General features: G+C 38.5%; 1 long non-coding RNA gene across 1 annotated transcript in view; it reads right to left on the bottom strand.

Annotated features, from left to right (window-relative positions):
- Window positions 1-18,025, bottom strand: part of LOC114000068 — a 71,892-nt gene that overhangs the window by 27,950 nt on the left and 25,917 nt on the right. Inside the window, exons 7-9 of the long non-coding RNA XR_005564838.1 lie at window positions 8,881-9,048; window positions 4,116-4,189; window positions 970-3,462 (exon numbers count right to left, since the gene is read on the bottom strand). This is a non-coding gene — a long non-coding RNA (uncharacterized LOC114000068). The remainder of the gene's footprint in view (window positions 1-969; window positions 3,463-4,115; window positions 4,190-8,880; window positions 9,049-18,025) is intronic.

The raw sequence follows: 18,025 nt of genomic DNA, 5'->3' as shown, positions 1-18,025 counted from the left end.
CCCCTGAGATGCCTATTTATTTTGATAGTTATAGTTGAGATTTTATTTGTACTGTGCACTGCATTTAGTTAAGGCAAAAGTCATACTAGGAAGCTGAAAATAAACATAAAACATAGCACATATGCTAACATTAGATTTCAGTTTGAGTAACTATAGTATAACTGCCTAAAATTTATTATAATTTCAATTTCAGAATGTACTCTTTACTTTTTCTTACTCATATTCCTTACTTCTGCAACTATAAACATGACTACATTTATGAAATAATTTATTCACCGTATGTATATTTGCCAGCTCTGAATGGCAAATATATACATATTTTTATACATATGTGTATATAAAATTATCAATATTGCTTGTCTAATATTGATCAGTAAACTGGCAAAAAAATCAAAGCAAAGAGCCATACTGGAGCATTCTAATAATGTAGAGACATGATTATGTTTAGTTTTTATTTATGAAATAATGACCAAAAGTAGGAATTTCCTTCTTGTAGAAAAAAAACGTAACCAACCAAACAAAAAGAAACATTCCATTTTAATGGCTTTTTAAAAAAAGCTTGACATTTTAGCTACTGATGTAATCTCTTCTGAATATATTCCTAACCTACATAGATGTATTTTTCAGACTGGACTTTGTGGAAGAGGAAAAATTCACAAGGTAGAACCTGTTTTGTCCTAATGTTCCCTCTCAAACCATAAAACCAAGAAAGGCTGCAGTGCCCTTGGCTTGCAATGGAAATTGGTAAAACATTTGTAGATAGTGAAAAGGCCAATAAAAGACCCAGCATTGGCTGATTCAGTGAAAATCAGTATAAAATTTTTCTATTGAGGAGAAACTATTTGTTTCCTTATATAAGCAAGCGAGTCACTTGTATATTGCTGTTACACCCTAATTGCAAAGTCACAGACAAAAGGCAGAAAGTAAGAACAAATATCACTCCGGAACCTAACTTGTTTCACCACTCACCTGGGAGAAGGGAATTCTGGCTTCCAGTTCCTGCATTCCGTAATTTTGGATTGTCTCCATCCTGAATTCCTCCTCACCACGTGGGATCCATCGACGAGCGCGGGCAGGAAGGGAGGGCAGCATTCCCACATTCCTGATGGTCCCTCAGCACCACTGCACCCTCAGGTAAAATCAGGCACCTGCTAAAGGGGTGCAGCCTGGACCAAAGGGCCCACTAGGATTGCCTGATGCCTTTGACCCTCTGGGGAAATAAGGGGGAGACCAATGCACACAACAATGATTTAAATCCATACCTGAACTCCTGGATGCAGGGGCACAGCGCAGGGATAACCTACCCCTGGGTCCTGCACATCAGCACCACGGGGACCTACCAGGGCTGCAGATGACCTGTCAAACCCTGCAGCTGAGTTGGCTGTCCAAGGACCATCTCCCCACACTTCCTGAGGAGTGTTTTCCAAAATGCACCTGCCCCGGCCAGGAGAACGCGGAGCGGGAAGAACTGTGCTCCATCCGTGCTCCCCGACACACCACAGCCCTCACACACAGCTGGGGGAGGGCCTTAATGGGGCAAAAGGAACAACAATTTTATATAAAGAAATAAAGCAAGTCAACAACCTGTCATCTCCTCACTGAGGAGTACATTGTTCTTCAGAGTGGAAGATACCTGGACCATTCCAAGGCATGGATTGCAAGCTGCAGAGCTGGTCAGCTGGACAAGGATTTCCTGCAAGCACCTCATTCAAGTGCATAAAGCATAAAGCACTGTCTCTCTTCACACATTTTGATTAAGAAGTTTAATTGTCTGAACTGCTTTGTTCTCCACATATGTTAAAAGCAGATTCACCACTGAGTTAAAGAAAATAACCAAATACATCACTGAGTTAAAGAAAATAACCAAATATTGTCTCCCCAGACTTTTAACCCTTTACTCTTGGCATTGCCACAAATGAATAACAGGATGATTGCTACAGATCCTTGGGCTGTTCCATTTGCAAAGAAAATTTGAGCTCTTTTAAAGAAGGCTTTTATAGTTCCAGTAGAAGACACATCACTAGTGAAGGCTCATTTTAACAGCTGGAGAAACCCACAGATCTGGCAATGTTTTTCTTTTTTTTTTCATTTTTACACTGTAGCTGTGAAAGTTTCTCATTTATACTAGGTAAGAAGCAACTAAAAAAACTGTCTCTGATCAAGTGTGCTTATTTCAAATCTGAAACTTAGAGCAGTAGATTGTGCTCTGAGGAACATTCTGAAAAAAAACCCCAAACCAGAAATATTTAGTCTTATATAAAAGGAGCATTCAATTGCAAATGATAAGAGGGGTCACCCAAGAGTTACCAGAGGTTTCATACTCCCTGCAGACTTGTTTCAGCGACACTTAAAAGCTAAATGCAGAATATCTATGAGATTTTCCTCCTGACCAAAACCTGGTTCTCGTATCTTAAAGAAATGTTTTCAGCACTCCTGTTATGGATTGAATCATTCATTAACTCTGGAAGCCTTCTTCAGGTTTGCTGAAAAATTAGATTTCTAATGACTTCTAACTAGATTACTAATGACTACACTACTGAGTTACTACCACTTTACTTACTGGAGTTACTTTTTCCCAGTGTACACAGTATTTTGAGTGCTCTGTCAGAAGTTTTCAATAACAGCAACTGACAACTTTAAAACTTGGAGTTCTTCAAAAATGGAATGAGAGAAATATACCCCCACAAAAGCAGGAGGAAAATATTTTGCTGGGATCACATGCTGGTCAAGACTTTCCCACTTTCAACCAAATGTTTTGGTACAAAACAAAGTTTCGTTCAATGGAACTGCTACAGAGCCTTAATTTGGGAAAGCACAGCAACAGTGGGAAACTGTGCTAAAGGTAAGTAAATATACCCCCAAACAGGGTCTAGAGCAACTGATTGTTAGAAAAGCCCCAAAACCCTCTTCCATGTTTTATAAATATATATTTTAAGAGAGACTTGTAGTTTTCAGGGTAATGTCACAGATGTCCATAATAAAATATACTGAATATTCCAATCCCTTAGTTTTGCCTCAGAAACAGACTGAGGGCTAAATATTGCAGGCTGTGCAATATCAATACCAAGATTTTTGAGAGAGGTAGTACAGCATTTTTCCCACTCTCCCCATGTGGATGACGATGAAAGTTTGGCACAAAGTTCATTTTTTTCCTGTACTAAATGAAGTCAGATCACAATTCCCACAATAAGAGGATGACAAGGACAAAAGAAGAGTTGAATATTGTAAAAGTTCCAAAGACTGTGAATCCTTGTTTGTTGGAGGTGGCTTGATTTTTCTTGTCCTATTGCTTTCCAGGGATTTTCTGATAGCTCAGAAGAGAATGAAGTCTCCAAACCCAGGCCAGCACATCTGTGGCCCAGAGCAGCACAGTGATATATGGTCCTGTGATAAATGATATCTCAGGGAAACACAGCAGGTATTTTGATGAGTCCTAAAGAACTTCCATGTGGAGAACAAACACTGTCAGAAAAAAGGGAGACATGATAAAATCAAAACCATTCCGGGGACATGAGGAAAAAGGGAAAGAGGAGGAAATGCAACAGTTGTCTTTGAAACTGCACTGAAAGGGATTCTTTCCATGTTAATAATTTTTAGTCAGGGTGTCTGTAGTTTTATTGAAACCTTCACTATCTGCATTGGACCCTGGAAACAGTTGAGTTAAAATGGATCACAAGTGGTTTTTTCCATTGGAATTCTGATATTCTGTGGGTGAGACCGAATATTACTTTTCAAGAACTAATAAAAATGCTTTCCTTCTTTCAGAAAGCCCCTCCTTCACTTCGTTTTTTCTTCCCCAACATTGGTAGTTGACAGTAATGCCTCTTTTTTTCAACTTCTAAAATGTAAAGTTAAGAGGAAAATATTTTCAGATCAACAAAATTTCCATTATATGAACGGTTAATTCAGAATTTGATGGCAGTCACTTTACTGTCCTCACTACACATAATGCCCATTTAGAAAAGCCTTAACCCTACAGTTATAGTAGAAGAAGCAGTGCTTACTTTAGTATTTCTTTTCCTTAATCCAAGATAAATCTCTATAATTAGAATTGACTGCTTTTTAAAGGAATAGAAATGGCAAGTGGCTCTATCTTAAATTAAAAGATCTATTACCTTTGGTCTTCTAATTCTTCTCAGCAATGTGTTGTCTCAAGAGGCACTTTCTCATCCTTATGAAAACTAACTTACTGCAGGTGTAGAGGGAAAAACACATCACTGGATTTATGTACTAAGTGACTGGATAAGGAAGATATATACAAGTTTAGAGAAACAGGAGATAATTGCCAAGTATGTCATGTATGAACATTCTATTAAAAACTTTCTGCAGCATAAGCTATGCATCAAATAAGACGTTTTTATGGAAGGCTCAGTTTTCATTCCCTCATGCAAAGGGGACATAGGAAAGTGAAAGGCACAGACTCACCATCTCTGCAATCATCAGCTGAAGGCCTAAAAGCTCAGTGGCACTTGTGGTACCCCACAGCTTTGTCCAGCCACAGCCCAGAAACCCTCATGGCCAGCAGTGAAAAGGGGTATAGACTGCCAGGATATCATGGTAAAAGGGGTTATATAGACTGCCAGGATATCATGGAATGCATTTTCAGTTCACTGTTCATTCCTTTTGCTCCCAGCATTTCCTTTTCCCCTGTGTTCCATAAGCTTCTCTTTTTAACTTCACTACTAACTGCCCCTTTCTGTCCCGCTCTTTGTATGGCTGTGGCTTTAAATCTGGACCTTAAGGATCCTGATTTCTGTGCTCCTCAGACTTCCATTTCCTAGACAGACAAACAGCAAATGTCTGCCAGAGGATTTGAGATTTCCCCAGACTTGTCACACCCTGGAATCAGTGAGCACTGGCAGCATGTACAACAGGAACAGTGCTGGAAGCTGTCTGTTGGCTGATGCTTTGATTACAAAGCCATTTATATAACAGTAACCAACACCATTTGTCTAACTGCTCTCAGCATTCAGTGGATGGTATGTAGCCCATATTAAAAAGACCTGGATCCACACCAGTCCAGCTTTTTCTTACTCAAGATTAAAAAAAAAAAAAAGAAAAAAAGGTACTTTATGAAATGAATCACTGCCCAAACGAAAAATAATTATCTCACCGGTCCCTCCTCCAAACGCTTAGTTTTATTCATTCTGACAATTATTTTGTCTAGGTAATATAATACCTTCTATGTTTCAATGACTTCTGCTTTTCAGCCCTGTATGTATTGCCCTTTAAAATTACACCACACGGCCACACATTGGCATCCACTGGAGGGATTTTTGAAGTCATCAACAGGCCAAATAGCTTATGGTTGCTGAACACAAGGTATTTTGACTCTCCTGGTTAATTCCATTTATTTCAGCAGAGCTGTGCCAACAGCAAATCTGAGTCCTCTATCTAAATTTAATCTGTTCATTACCTCCAAAGACTATTGCAAATAAATAGGCAATCAAGTAGCTAGAAGGACAGAAAAGAGGGATATGGTGCATAATAGGTAACCTTAGAGAAGAGAGTCAGAGCACTGATTTCTTTCCTTCCAAAAAGCAGACAATAACAGTTCAAACTAATCACGTTCCAAATTTTCTTTTTTACATTTGAAACTCTGGAGACTTTATTCCCCTCGTTCTAAAATCAGCTCTTTGGTAATTGCCTTCACCGATAACTGGATCAACCTGCAGGTAAGAGCTGGATTGGGATGTGTAGAGTACAAAGCTCTGCTTTATCCAGCAGTGAAAGCTGCTCCCACACACACAGTGTGATTGTTAAGAAAGGCTTCACATGCCCTGACAATGTATTTTACCTTGAACTGGTAAAACAAGCTCAATTTTAGCCAGTTCTTGGCTTCTTCACTCCTGCTACATTGAGAGTGACACTTGTGAAATAGGTATCTTTCCCCAGGGAATGAAGTTAAGAACAATTCAGTTTACAAACTCTAGGCTAAAAAGGACCTTTCTGATAATGCTTCCAGTCAGGACTGACTGGGATGTCTCTTTACCTCGAGTACACAACTCACATCCACACTCCTGTGGGCTCCTGCCACGTGGCTGATATATTCTAGTCATTGCCAAATAAAATATTCAGAAAATTTCAATAGACATTGTTATTTAAAAAACTTTCTGAAGACATAGCAGAATGTGTCTCTGGGTCAAAGGAGAATCTTATCTCACTATGGTTTCTAAATCTGTAAGATTTTCTGAGGAATGGGGTGTTGAAATCTGATTGCTGAGGTTGTGCAACAAGAATGAAAGATAAAGAGAAAGATTAAAGATGTTTAAAGTTCAGATATATCATTACTATCTTTCTCAGCACATTGACATAGGGATTAAACACAGTTTCTTGGAAAAGTGAAAAAAATAATTTCAATACAGTCTAGTCAGAATTAGGCAATGTAAGGATTATCATCCTCACACCTAAAATATGAATATTCTATCATACAACAGAATAGCCCTTGAAGTAGGATATTCAGTAATAACATTCCTAAAAGTGCCTATTTGTTTTTGATCAGACTTCGGAATTATTTATTTGTTTGTTGAAACTCTCCAGGGAAGCATATATTAAATTTTGGTGTCCTTGCGCTGCTGTCTCTACCTTCAGACTGTTCTCCTCCAGAAACTTTATTTGTTTTCTCCAGTGCTCACACTAAATATGTATAGTGCCATTTGAGGCTCTTCCATCTCACAACAGCAGTGGAATTCAATCACTTAACATGGGCCATAAACTCCTGTTTCACTTGATCATCTCGGCCAAAGCTCTGAATCCTCGGGAGCTCAGATACCTGACTCTACCATGGGCTAATCACCAACAAATCATTGAGTTCACTGGAAGGAAACCACAACCCTTGGCAGCTGCAGCTGCTCCAGAAACCTACAGCACAAATTTCCTGATAACCCAGAGGGGAGGGGCAGGGGCAGGAACAAACTCAGAGCGACCCAGTTTAAACAGCCTTTCTCCTGAGCTAATACAGTTTTTATTCATAAGGCCATTAGACACCCTAACGTGGGTATTTGATCCTTTGAATAGTTCTATTTTTTTGCCTAATCATTCATAATGGAGTTCATTCCCAGCCTTTCCAATGGATGTTTTTAACAGCTGAATACTGAAATAAGAAAAGGTGCTGGGACAATTGAAGAGGAAACTAGTGAATTGTAAAAACGGAAGGGTGTTTTAGTCTAAAATACATTTGCATTTCAGAAGATTAGAGCAAATCATGTGCACTTACCTGGCACTTGCTTTTTTAAATTTAATTAATGCTGGAAAGACACTTTAAGACATAGTGCTCTAAAGGTGCTTGGAAGGAAAAAAAATTGTCCCCCGAGTGTCTGATGTGAAGAGCCCCTAGGTGACACTCAGAGTAATGCACTTTTTGAGCACTTAAATTTACTAGTGTCTTTCAGTGCTTCATTAACATAATTCAACACAATTATAGATATAAACACTTTATAAGCACTTAGTACTAGGAGCATCAAAAATTGTTGATCTCCATCAGTTTATACTGAAAACAAAAAGCTCCAGCACAGCACTCCAATAAATACTTACAACCGTTCCACATTATTAACAGCATTCAGAGACATGCCAAAAAGGAAAAAAAAAAAAAAAACAAACACGTTTCCAAAGTGTTATTTGGATAAGTTCTTTAAAGATTTTACACATTCATGTAGCAGGCTACCTAAAACAATTAGAATTTTATGGAATGCAAAATCAGATTTCCTGAATTCTGCTGCTCAGTAACTAGCTGCAATGACTGGGTGAGTAAGTCAACAGTGTTTGGGGGAGAGGAAAATCGAAAATGGTGCCATTCAGAATAACATCATCACCTTATCTGTTATATTGACATGTTAGAGCTTTTGAGGATTAAGAATACACAGGCTGGTATTTAGTGCAGCCCAGCCCCAGTAATTCAGGCAGAACCCAGTGCAGGGATGCCATGTGACACTGGACCTAAGGAGGGTTTTTCCTGATAATGCTCCCAACTCACCGGAAAAAGGATTTGGGAAAATAAGAGCCCCCATGAAATGCACAGTTTATTTTCTTGGTGCAGTCAGTGACCCTCCACTTGCCCTGGGCACTCGAGAGTCCTCCTTAGGAGAGGAATGTTGTTCTCACAGAAGATGCTGCTGAGGATGAGTTCCAACAGGCACAGCTTGGCCAGCAGTGAACCCACAGCAACTGCATTCCAGTTCCATTCCCAACACCTCATTTCTCATCTGAGCCACAAATCCAGGCTGTGTGCTGAAAGTTCATTCTCTTCAACGTGGAAAAGAGCAACAGCACAGAGCTTAGGTCTGCTTACAGGACACAGCAATATCACCTCTCCCTCTCTTTTGATCCATGGATTTTCTTTTAATGGAAACCGTCTTTAATTATTAACTTTTTAATTAATAACTTCTGTGCAGTCCAAAATTTCAAATCAGGGTGAGGACTATGTAAACATATGGTAAAAGGATCTGTTTCTAAAGATTTATTTGAAATAAAATAAAAAAAAAAACCCACAGTGTTTTTTTTCTCTTTTCCCTTCTCTCCATATATATAATTTAGCATGCATTTACTCAAGTCACAGGCTGTGTTTTGCAAAGCAAGTGAAGCAGATAAACCTTGATACATATGATCTCTTTGTATGTGGTAGGTCAGCTAAATTTATGAATATTTCACCTGACAGTTACATTAATCATCTTAACACTTCACCATATTTTTGTCAGTAAAAGGGAATGACAATTGATCATTTTAAAGACCAGTCATCACATTAAGAAGATACTATCTATGTAAACTAAAACAAACAAAAGAATACCTAAAAGGTGACATTTTTCGAAGTCATCACTTACTTTCTCAAAGGGTTAGGCCCTAACTGCTTTTGAAAAGAACCCATTAGAAACTGTCTCTATTTACCTCGGTAAGTGCTGGCAGTGTGCTCCTGCAAGATCGATCCATTTTGGTTCAGGATGTGGCTGATTTGCCTCGACATTATCTCTGTCATGGGCAATTGCTGAAACCAGACTGGAACATCTCTTTTTTTAAGTTTGGAATGATACTGGGAGTGGTGTATAACTCAGGAGCCTAAAAAAAAAAAGAGAACAAAATAGCTCTAAAAAACCCACCAAAAGAATAAAAGAAAATTGGGGGCAGTAGGAATTTAGGATTATCTGAAAAATCAAACCAATTTTTGGGCACCAACCAGCAGAGACTGCAAAAACTGCCTTTCTTTCTCTGTCTAAAACTTGCCATCTCCCAATTAAAGACACTGTTGCAGCAAAGCACCTAAGCACTGCTTAAATCCTCTTGAAGTCAGAGGGATTTAAGTAAGTGAATAAAATTATGTGCATACTGAAGTACTTGGCTGGGCTGGGTTGCATTGTTGAATTTGGCCATGGACAATTTTAAAAGATTACTCCAAGACTGAAACTGTTATCTGTAATTTCCTTGACAAAAGAAGATGTATTCTGCCTTTCTTCCTCTAATACATTTGAGATAAATAGGAGAACAGAAACAGCAAAAATTGGTTATTTTACAGAGGGACAGAGAGAGAGCCTCCAAGAGAAAAACTGCAAGCTGATTTTTACTTCCTCTGGATAAATATGATATCCTTCAGGTTCTCCATCTATCTTTTCTAACACCAATGCCTTCACAGCCAAGGGTTCTGTCTCTACCAAGCTGCACTTTAAGTCTTTGAAAGATTTGGGTGTTGCTGTGAAAAACACTAACGGTTAGAGACATTTAAAAAATCCCCCAGAACTACCCCTTCTCCCCTGAATTCAGCTGCAGTGGAGGAAAAGTCTAAAACTGTGACTGAAAAAGCTTCAGCCTCACTACTATCTAACCACAGAGGCATTTCTTTGTTTGACTTAGTCTAATTCCTCCAGGATCCAGGAGTCTGCTTCAGAGCATGTTCAAAACTATTCCAGTTTTAGCAGTTCATTTAGTCTGTCTTAAGCTTGATAAGAATCCAAAAATTATGCAGAGGATTCCTTAAATCCTGAAGGGTGAAATCCAGGGGGTGGAGAAAAAATATAGATAATATACAAACACAATTTAGTCTTAATGAAAACACAGCTAAATATTCTTTCCTAATGCATGCACTAAAAGGATGGTGGAACAGCCTAGAAGGGAGAGCACTCACTACAAATAGGAAATGTGTTAAATTCCTTCTTCATCCTGAGAGGGTTTACATACACATCTCACTGCAGAAAACACCCACACTTAACCAGGAGGTTTCTCCTCCACATGTGTATTTGGAAAGCAAACTGCCATCGTTCTGGTCCTCACAGAACAGTTCTGGGTGTACAGCACAGGGAGATTTGGGACTGCAGACCCCAAGCAGGCAGAGTTGAAACTTCAAACCCCAGACCAGACAACTCAGCTCGAGACAGAGGAGTCTGGAGGAAGGACAGTTCTTCATCTTGCCATACAGCCTCACATGTCTCTACTTGCCACAAAGGTAACTTTTCTTAGGTTATAATTCCACCATGTTCTAGTCAGGTAATGTAGAAGAGATGAGATGCCCAGGGATTACACACCTAAAACTGCTCCTGAGCAGTATCCCTTCTGAATGGTTATTATTTACATTTAACCCAACTATCAGACCCTAGATATAGCCCTCCTCATGAAACAAGTGGTTTCAGCTTAACAGCTGGCATGACTGCAATTTTTCTATTGGAAAGAAATGAAAGAAGCAGTTTTTTAATTTTTTAACAAAAATAAAGTGTTATTGTTACACTATACTGTTTTATCCACTCAATTCCACCAGTAAGAAATTTCTTTTCCATATGTGGTTCCTATGGTGGAACAGTTGATTTTTTCCTAATATTTAATCTAAGCCTACTCTCTTTCAGTTTGAATCCATTCCTCCTTGTCCTGTCAATGCATATACTCATGTATAGCACAGTGCTGGATTTCTTAATAAAAGCAGTCCAGGAACAATCAAGCTCAGCCCTTTGCTCATTTTCAAACCCTGAATTCATTCAGCATACAATATAAATCACTCTCTTCCCCAGACAGTAAACATTTGGGATTCTCTGGCATTCCAAGGCCCTTTACTCACAAAAGGTCTCATTTTGTTCCACCCATAGGTTGTTTAGGTTTTTTATTCCTCACAGTTGAAGTCAGAAAATAACCTTTCACTTAGAAGAAATGCATTAATTGAATACATAAATACCAATAATGAGTATGAGGGGATATGTAAATGACAATATACTAAGACAATCATAATAGTTAAAACTCCAAATACATAAAGACACTGATGAAATGATTATGCCAGTGCTGAACTATGTACAAATACACACCCTTATGATGGAAATGATATAATGCTACTTACTTGGTTGGACTCTGCATCCTGTGATTGTGCTTATCCTAATCAATCAAAGGGTTATAGTTTGACATGGATATGACAACAGAAGACACTGCTCCAGTGGAAAATGTAAAGCAACCTTAATAACAACACAATCAGCCCCACTTAAAGCATCATACAGTCATTACATTTTAGGAGGCAAACACATTTGTTCAGCATCTATCTTAATATTTTGCATGTGATTAGCTCAGCTCCATCCCACTGTGTAAGCATGCCAATAACATACTGCTGAGGTGATATCAGCAGAAATGAAGCTTTGTTTTGTTCCATTGCTGGGTTTTGGGGGGGTGGGGGTTGGGAATTTTTGTTTGTTCTTTGTTAGTTTGGATTTTTGTTTGTTTTTTACTGTCAAGGGCAACAAGAAGCATCCAGTAAATTGTTCTATACTGGAGTCTGTGCTATACTGAGGTTCAGCCTCAACTACAGCCTGAATACTTATGAGAATCAGACACAGCTGGAGTTGAGTCTCATTTACCTTCTCTGTGCAACTGGATTTAATCCACAATTACATTCTCTACCTCTTTGTCCAAAAAGAACACATCCAATGTTTGTTGACTTTTTCTTAAGATATCACCGTATGCAGCTTTTTCTTGTCATTAGGAAGAGTGTCCAACAACAGTCTAGACAAGTGCCATTGATTTTAATAGATATTAATTTTAAGTACATTATTCCACTTCCAAACCATCCTTTTCTCAGGTACTGACTGGGCAGTATGGACAAATAGCTGTTCACACTTTCTAAGGAGAAGAAGAGAAAATCCTGTCTTCCCTTTCCTTAAGCCCATCATGTGTTACTAAAATCTGATTCTTCTCTCTTGACTAAGAGGGAACACAAATCTGCAGCCACATAAGCTTCAAAATGCTCTGCTGTGCAGATTTTTTCTCCCTTCTCAAATCACTCCTACCAAGCTACTTGTTCCTCCTGCATCCTCCCTCCCCACAACCCACTGCTGGTAACGAGCGGAGCGTGCAGGACTCTGACAGAGCGGCTCCGGCCAGGCTGGGGGAAGCAGAGCTGACAGAGGCACCACAGAGCTCAGCTCCAGAAGCACTGAGATGTGTCAGAGCTGCTGCAGAGCTCACACGAACACCAGGGTTGGCTCACACTGCAAAGCAGATTCCTGACTGAAATGGATGGGAAAAAAAAGGGCTGTGCGGGCAAGTGCCACCAGCTCCCGGGATGTGGGACACTGTGCCATCCTCCACTGGGCTGGCAGGTGAGAGGGGTCCTCCACAAAAAAAACATGGCTTTGTAAAAAAAAAGGAGATTATTTTTTGTTGTCTTAAAAATGTTTCAGAATTTATGAAATTATCAGGTTTATTCATGTTTCAACTTTAAACTTGTGATACTTTTCGTCAATTAAACAAACTCCTCCCGTAGCTGTTGCATGAGGAGGGGGATGTGGCAAGCAGTAGCACTGTGTAATAAGCAGATCATAGTAAGGGGAGGTAGAGAACTAAAAATAAACAGCAGTCTTAGTGGCATGAAAATCCACTGGACTGTCTTAACAAGGATCCCCTGGATAGATGAGATGGTTTTAAGAAATGACATCAAGATCCGAACATGGTCTACAGTAATTTTAAACACTAATGAAGCACTGCTGTTTAGCTTTGCATATCCAAATGTGAATTCCAGATCAGGATTTTGTAGTTGAGTAACTAATCTCTATTGTGGTATAATCGAGGTTCTGATTTTTTTAACATTTACATGATTGAATCATGCATACAAGATTCATTTGTAGGTCATGGCTTTCTTTGTTTTTAACACTTTGTTCCTCCATTATGAAAAACTGCCGACCCAACCATTGCTCATTGCAAGGGAATTTAGCTTTTGTGACTTGTATTAGATCATATTTTCAATACTGAAAAATTACCTCGTGATTATTTCTGGTGACAAGTCTTCTACTGTTTTTTCACAACTTTTTTTCAAATAAGAATAACAATTGTCAGTTGTCTAGATGATTACTTACTTTCTCAGAGCTCACAGGGTCATATTTGCAAAGCAAGTGACACAAAACTTAATAGAAAATGGAAAAAAAAAGGGCAAATATATTTCTAATCAAAGACTTCATATCCTCCCATGTCCTATATTTGAGGCAGCGTAGATGAAGGTTTTAGGAGCAGACAACTGCCTCTATAGAACTGTATTCCCAGTCACTGCCTCCCAGAAAGGTTTTGCACTGAGCTTTTTTTGGTGCCTACATACACAAGAGGGAGCAGGATAGAACATATCAAGGCCATGGCATGTTCAATCTCTTTCAGAAGAGCCTTGGCTCAAGGCATGCCTGCATAATAATATCAACTAAAAAGGGTAAGTCTACTCATTAGCAAAATATCATCTAAATCTCTAATGAAATTAGCAAGACAATAATCCTTGTTAGCACTAATTTTTACCTGAATGATAGAAAAATATCCCCTTTTTACTCTGTGGCATTTACCTGAAGCATGAAGGACACCATGCTCATAAGGGAGTCAGCAGCAGCCCTACATAAATACAAGACATATTGCCAAAGGACATGGAGAATTCCACTCTGACAGTTCTTTTCTCAGGGAATCTTTTAGGATGAAGCCCTGGAGATCTTTTTGGTACTGTGAACTGTTCCTTTATCTTCAAGCAAAACAGCCCTAATGGAGTTTATAATCCTTAATATCTTGAAGTCTTCAAGAGTCCAAAAGGATCACTTTACAAAGTATTTTCTGGAAAACAAATTCCTTGTAAAATTTGAAAAAGTTTAGGGTAATTTACTAGAATAACTGGAGAATTTACTAGGATAACCAGGGCTTCCTAGCAGTGGAACTGACTGCTTCATCTGGACTAAAAAAAAAGTTTTTAAATATCAAAGCAAATGAATGGAAGAACAACATTTTATATCATCAAAATAATTCATTTTCCAGATTATGTAAATAAATATCCTAAACAATGGAGAAGCCCCTCCACCTAAGAAAAAATTAAAATACATTTTCTGAGCCACTCTGAAATACACTTCACATACAATTGGATCAGAAAGAATTAAACCAACTGTTTTATCTAAAATAATAATAGTTTTATATATTTTTATATTTTTATATATTTTTATATATGTTTATATATTTTTATATATCTATATATAGTACCTCATATATCATATGATACTATATAGTATTATATTATATATAATCTCATGTATTCTCTGATGACTTTTATTGCCAGTGCATCAGTCAGGAACACACCTAAAGCAAAAGGATGTAGTTTCACACCAAGTGCCATGAGCACCCAACTGCTATAGTGGATGAAGGCAAGAGCAGATCCTTTGGTTATTTAGGCAAGACCTTGTGAAAGAAACAGAACCATTTCCATGAAGGACAGATGGAGATTCAGACTTTGGACTTGAGGGTTACAGGCATTTCAGAGCCATTTTCTACCTTCCTGTGTCCTTCCCTTCCCCTTTAGGAAATAAGGTCTGAACTGGGCACATACAGGTGAGGAAATAGGGACATAACTGGGAACCTGCAAGGTACTGAAGAGTTAATATGGATCAAAGTACAACATTCTCAAGCCATTTCCTCACTCCATATTCACATATTCTGACCTGTCTCTGTACTGTCCTAGTCCCTGGTGCAGACAGCTAAAGGCCAACAAAAGTCACCTCAGAGAATGCTCCATCTTAGAAAGCATTCAGCAAAACATCCAATGGTTTTGAACAGTTCAATGAAGTGGTAATTCATTGCTAAAGTCAGTGTAATCACTGATTATGCTGCTTAATGCAGTAGTCTTTTGTTTCTATCAATTTGGATTAAAATTTCCCATTTCCTAAGAAACTTCCTTTCCATAGTCTTTTTTAGAGACATCTGTCAGCAGGTCTTTGCCCTCTTTGCTGTCATTCATTCCAAACAGGTTCTGGCAGGGAGGGATCCAGTCTGGTCTAGGGAAGTAGGAAAGAAAAAAACAAAACCAAGATTACCAGAAGGTTCAAATTACAATTGCACTCAGTGTGCGTGAACTTTCTTTGTAGGAGAGAGTTTTCAGATGCAGATTTATTTATAGAAAAATATGGACATTTCTTTCAAATGACTGTATTAATTTATGAGTTAATCCTGCTGAAAGGAACTGGGCAAACTCATTGTTAAAAATCCCACACAGTAAAAAGTAGGGCTCAACCCTTTCTTGCTTTTAAAAGTGTTTCCCTTCTCTAAGCTTTGAACTTAGTCCCATTATAACAAATGTACTCATTAAAAAGGAAATCAATCCACATATTCAAATTATTGACATTCACCCTACATGGAAAATAATCAGGACTGTAAACTCAGGTCATGAGTATATTTTTCTTGTGTGTTACAGAGCTCTGGGGATCTTGTGATCACAGTTACACAATAACTCCAGCACACAAGAAACAAAGCCTTGTTATATTATGAAAACATCAACACACCTCAAACAATGGAATCAGACTTCATAGGTATAATAATTAATATGTGCAAAAAGGAGAACAAAAGATCAAAACAACTTAATTAAATGCCAGACTTTACAAGCATATCCTCACCTCTGATATATGGACTTAAAAGCATGCAGGCAAGACTCACAGTAGGAACCGTTCTTTGGTTTAATTAATTACTGGAATAGTTAAATAGCATTGACTGAAGAAAATATAGGATCATTTAATGGAAATGAAGAACTTCATAACAACCCCCAATGTGTGCAAAATAAGAATTGCTTTGATCTTGAATATTTTGAATTTGATAGCTGTTTAAAACATTTTTTTGAAACTTCCAAGATTAATTCCAAAAGATTAAATTTTTAAAGAAAAAAATTCACATTTTGAGTAATTTAAGCAAAAATGACCACACTGTAAAATTCTCAAGAAGTCCAAAAAATAGTTTCAGATTAATTTTAAACTGGGAAATTATCTCAGATGTGAGCTGTACAAACTGGAGCACTGTGGCAAGTTCCAATTCACACAGTCAGCTCCTCACAAAGCAGAAAATGCAAGGTTGCTTTGTCTTGGCACACTTTTGGGATAATATTTTCTAAATGTTTTCACTTGGAACTCTTTTCAAAAATATCAGGCACAAATACACATTTCTCTAAAACATCAACAGGGTTTAGTAGGGCTGTGAATTAATTGCTGACACGTGTGAAAGACTAATGAAAGGATTTCAGGCGAGCCAGGTACAGGAGGACCCAGCCAAGAGTCCTGCTGAATTCCTGTCAAGGGACCCCCCAGGCCAAACCTGGGCTCCTTCAGTGAGGACACATCCAGATCCCAGACATCCAACATATCTGTTGTGCCAAATCCAAGATCAGCTGGAATTCCGATTAAAAAAAAAAAATGGCCCCTTTCCAGTCCCTTAATTAGTTGTTATACACCCTTAGCACTTGGAAGATTCTTCATGTGAAGACCAAAAAATTATAATCCTACTATATATATATATCTCACTACACAAAAACAAACAAACCAACCCCCCCAAACTACTTTAAACTCAGGTAGAGTTCAGAAGGAGAACTGTAGGGGATCTAGACCCAAATTTAGAGAAATGCCTTTTCGTTGGATTAGATTATATGAAGGAAATCTGAGATAACTGATGTCAGGATATGCAGTTAATTAAGAACTGAGCTGGAACACAGCTCATGGTTTTCAAATGAGAAGCTAATGTGCTGCCAGCTGGAATGTGCAGCCCCCCCATGGTAAGGCTGAAAATACATGTTTGTAAACTGTGTTCCTCCATGTTTTCTGTGCTCTGGAGAAACCCAGAACTGTCAAAGATACAGAGCAATACATCACAATTAGTGCACAGTTAAAGAGAAGGCTTTTCTTAAATAATTTTTTCCCTCCCCAGAAAGACAAAAGAGCTCCTTCCAGTAAGGAAAAAGGGAAAAATGAGGATGGAATACCACTTATTCAGGCAAGAAGCTTTCTTCCAGTCGAAATATCTATATTTCGTATGCAAATAAACTTTTTGTCTGCTTCTGTACGGGTCCACCAAAATGTTGTAAATTTCTTAAACAAATTGGACTGGAAGATGGAGTTGTTCAAGATCATTAACTGCACTCAAATTTTACAAAAATAGCCAGGCCAAGCAGTAAAGGACCATCTACAAAGGTTACAGCATGGCCACAAGCGACACGAGATGGAAGAAAGCATCTGGTGGCTCATCACTGAGCAGCACCTCACCTCAATCTGATATTTTGTAAATATGAGCCTCAAACAACTAGAAAAGATAAATCCATAGAAAAGGACAGTTACTTATCCTGGACTTTCTGGAGCTCCTCACCATCTCCCTGGGAGAGCAGACTGACTGCCACCTTTGTTCAGTGGCCAGGGAAGGACGGGGGGTTGTGGTTTAAGGTGGGCTGACAATGCCAGGGTTGTGGGTTCCATCCCTCTAAGGGCCACCTCCCTAAGAGCTGGGCTTAATGACCCTGCTGGGTCCCACCCAACTCTGAATATTCTGTAACTCTTGTAATTAGAGCGGTGAGAGCTCTCAGCCCACACTGAGTTATCCTGCTGGACATAATGCCAGCAGATCAGCTGCCTCTTGAAAACTGCCTCAAACTGACATCTTGTTTTATTATAAAAATATTCTAATATACTTTCCATGAGCAGAGAATCTAATTAGCATAAAAAAAACCTGTTTACCGGTACACAAATATCTTTGGACATATACTGTTTACATTATTATATAATTAACTAAGGAATTCTTTTTTTCCAGTTTCCTT

This window comes from Pipra filicauda, unplaced genomic scaffold, assembly GCF_003945595.2.
Source record: "Pipra filicauda isolate LSUMZ 115617 unplaced genomic scaffold, ASM394559v2 scaffold36_size6622888_pilon, whole genome shotgun sequence".
In the NCBI taxonomy this organism is placed as follows: domain Eukaryota; kingdom Metazoa; phylum Chordata; class Aves; order Passeriformes; family Pipridae; genus Pipra; species Pipra filicauda.
The sequence above is the reverse complement of the archived record's forward strand: the minus strand, read 5'-3'. Positions and strand labels throughout refer to the sequence as shown.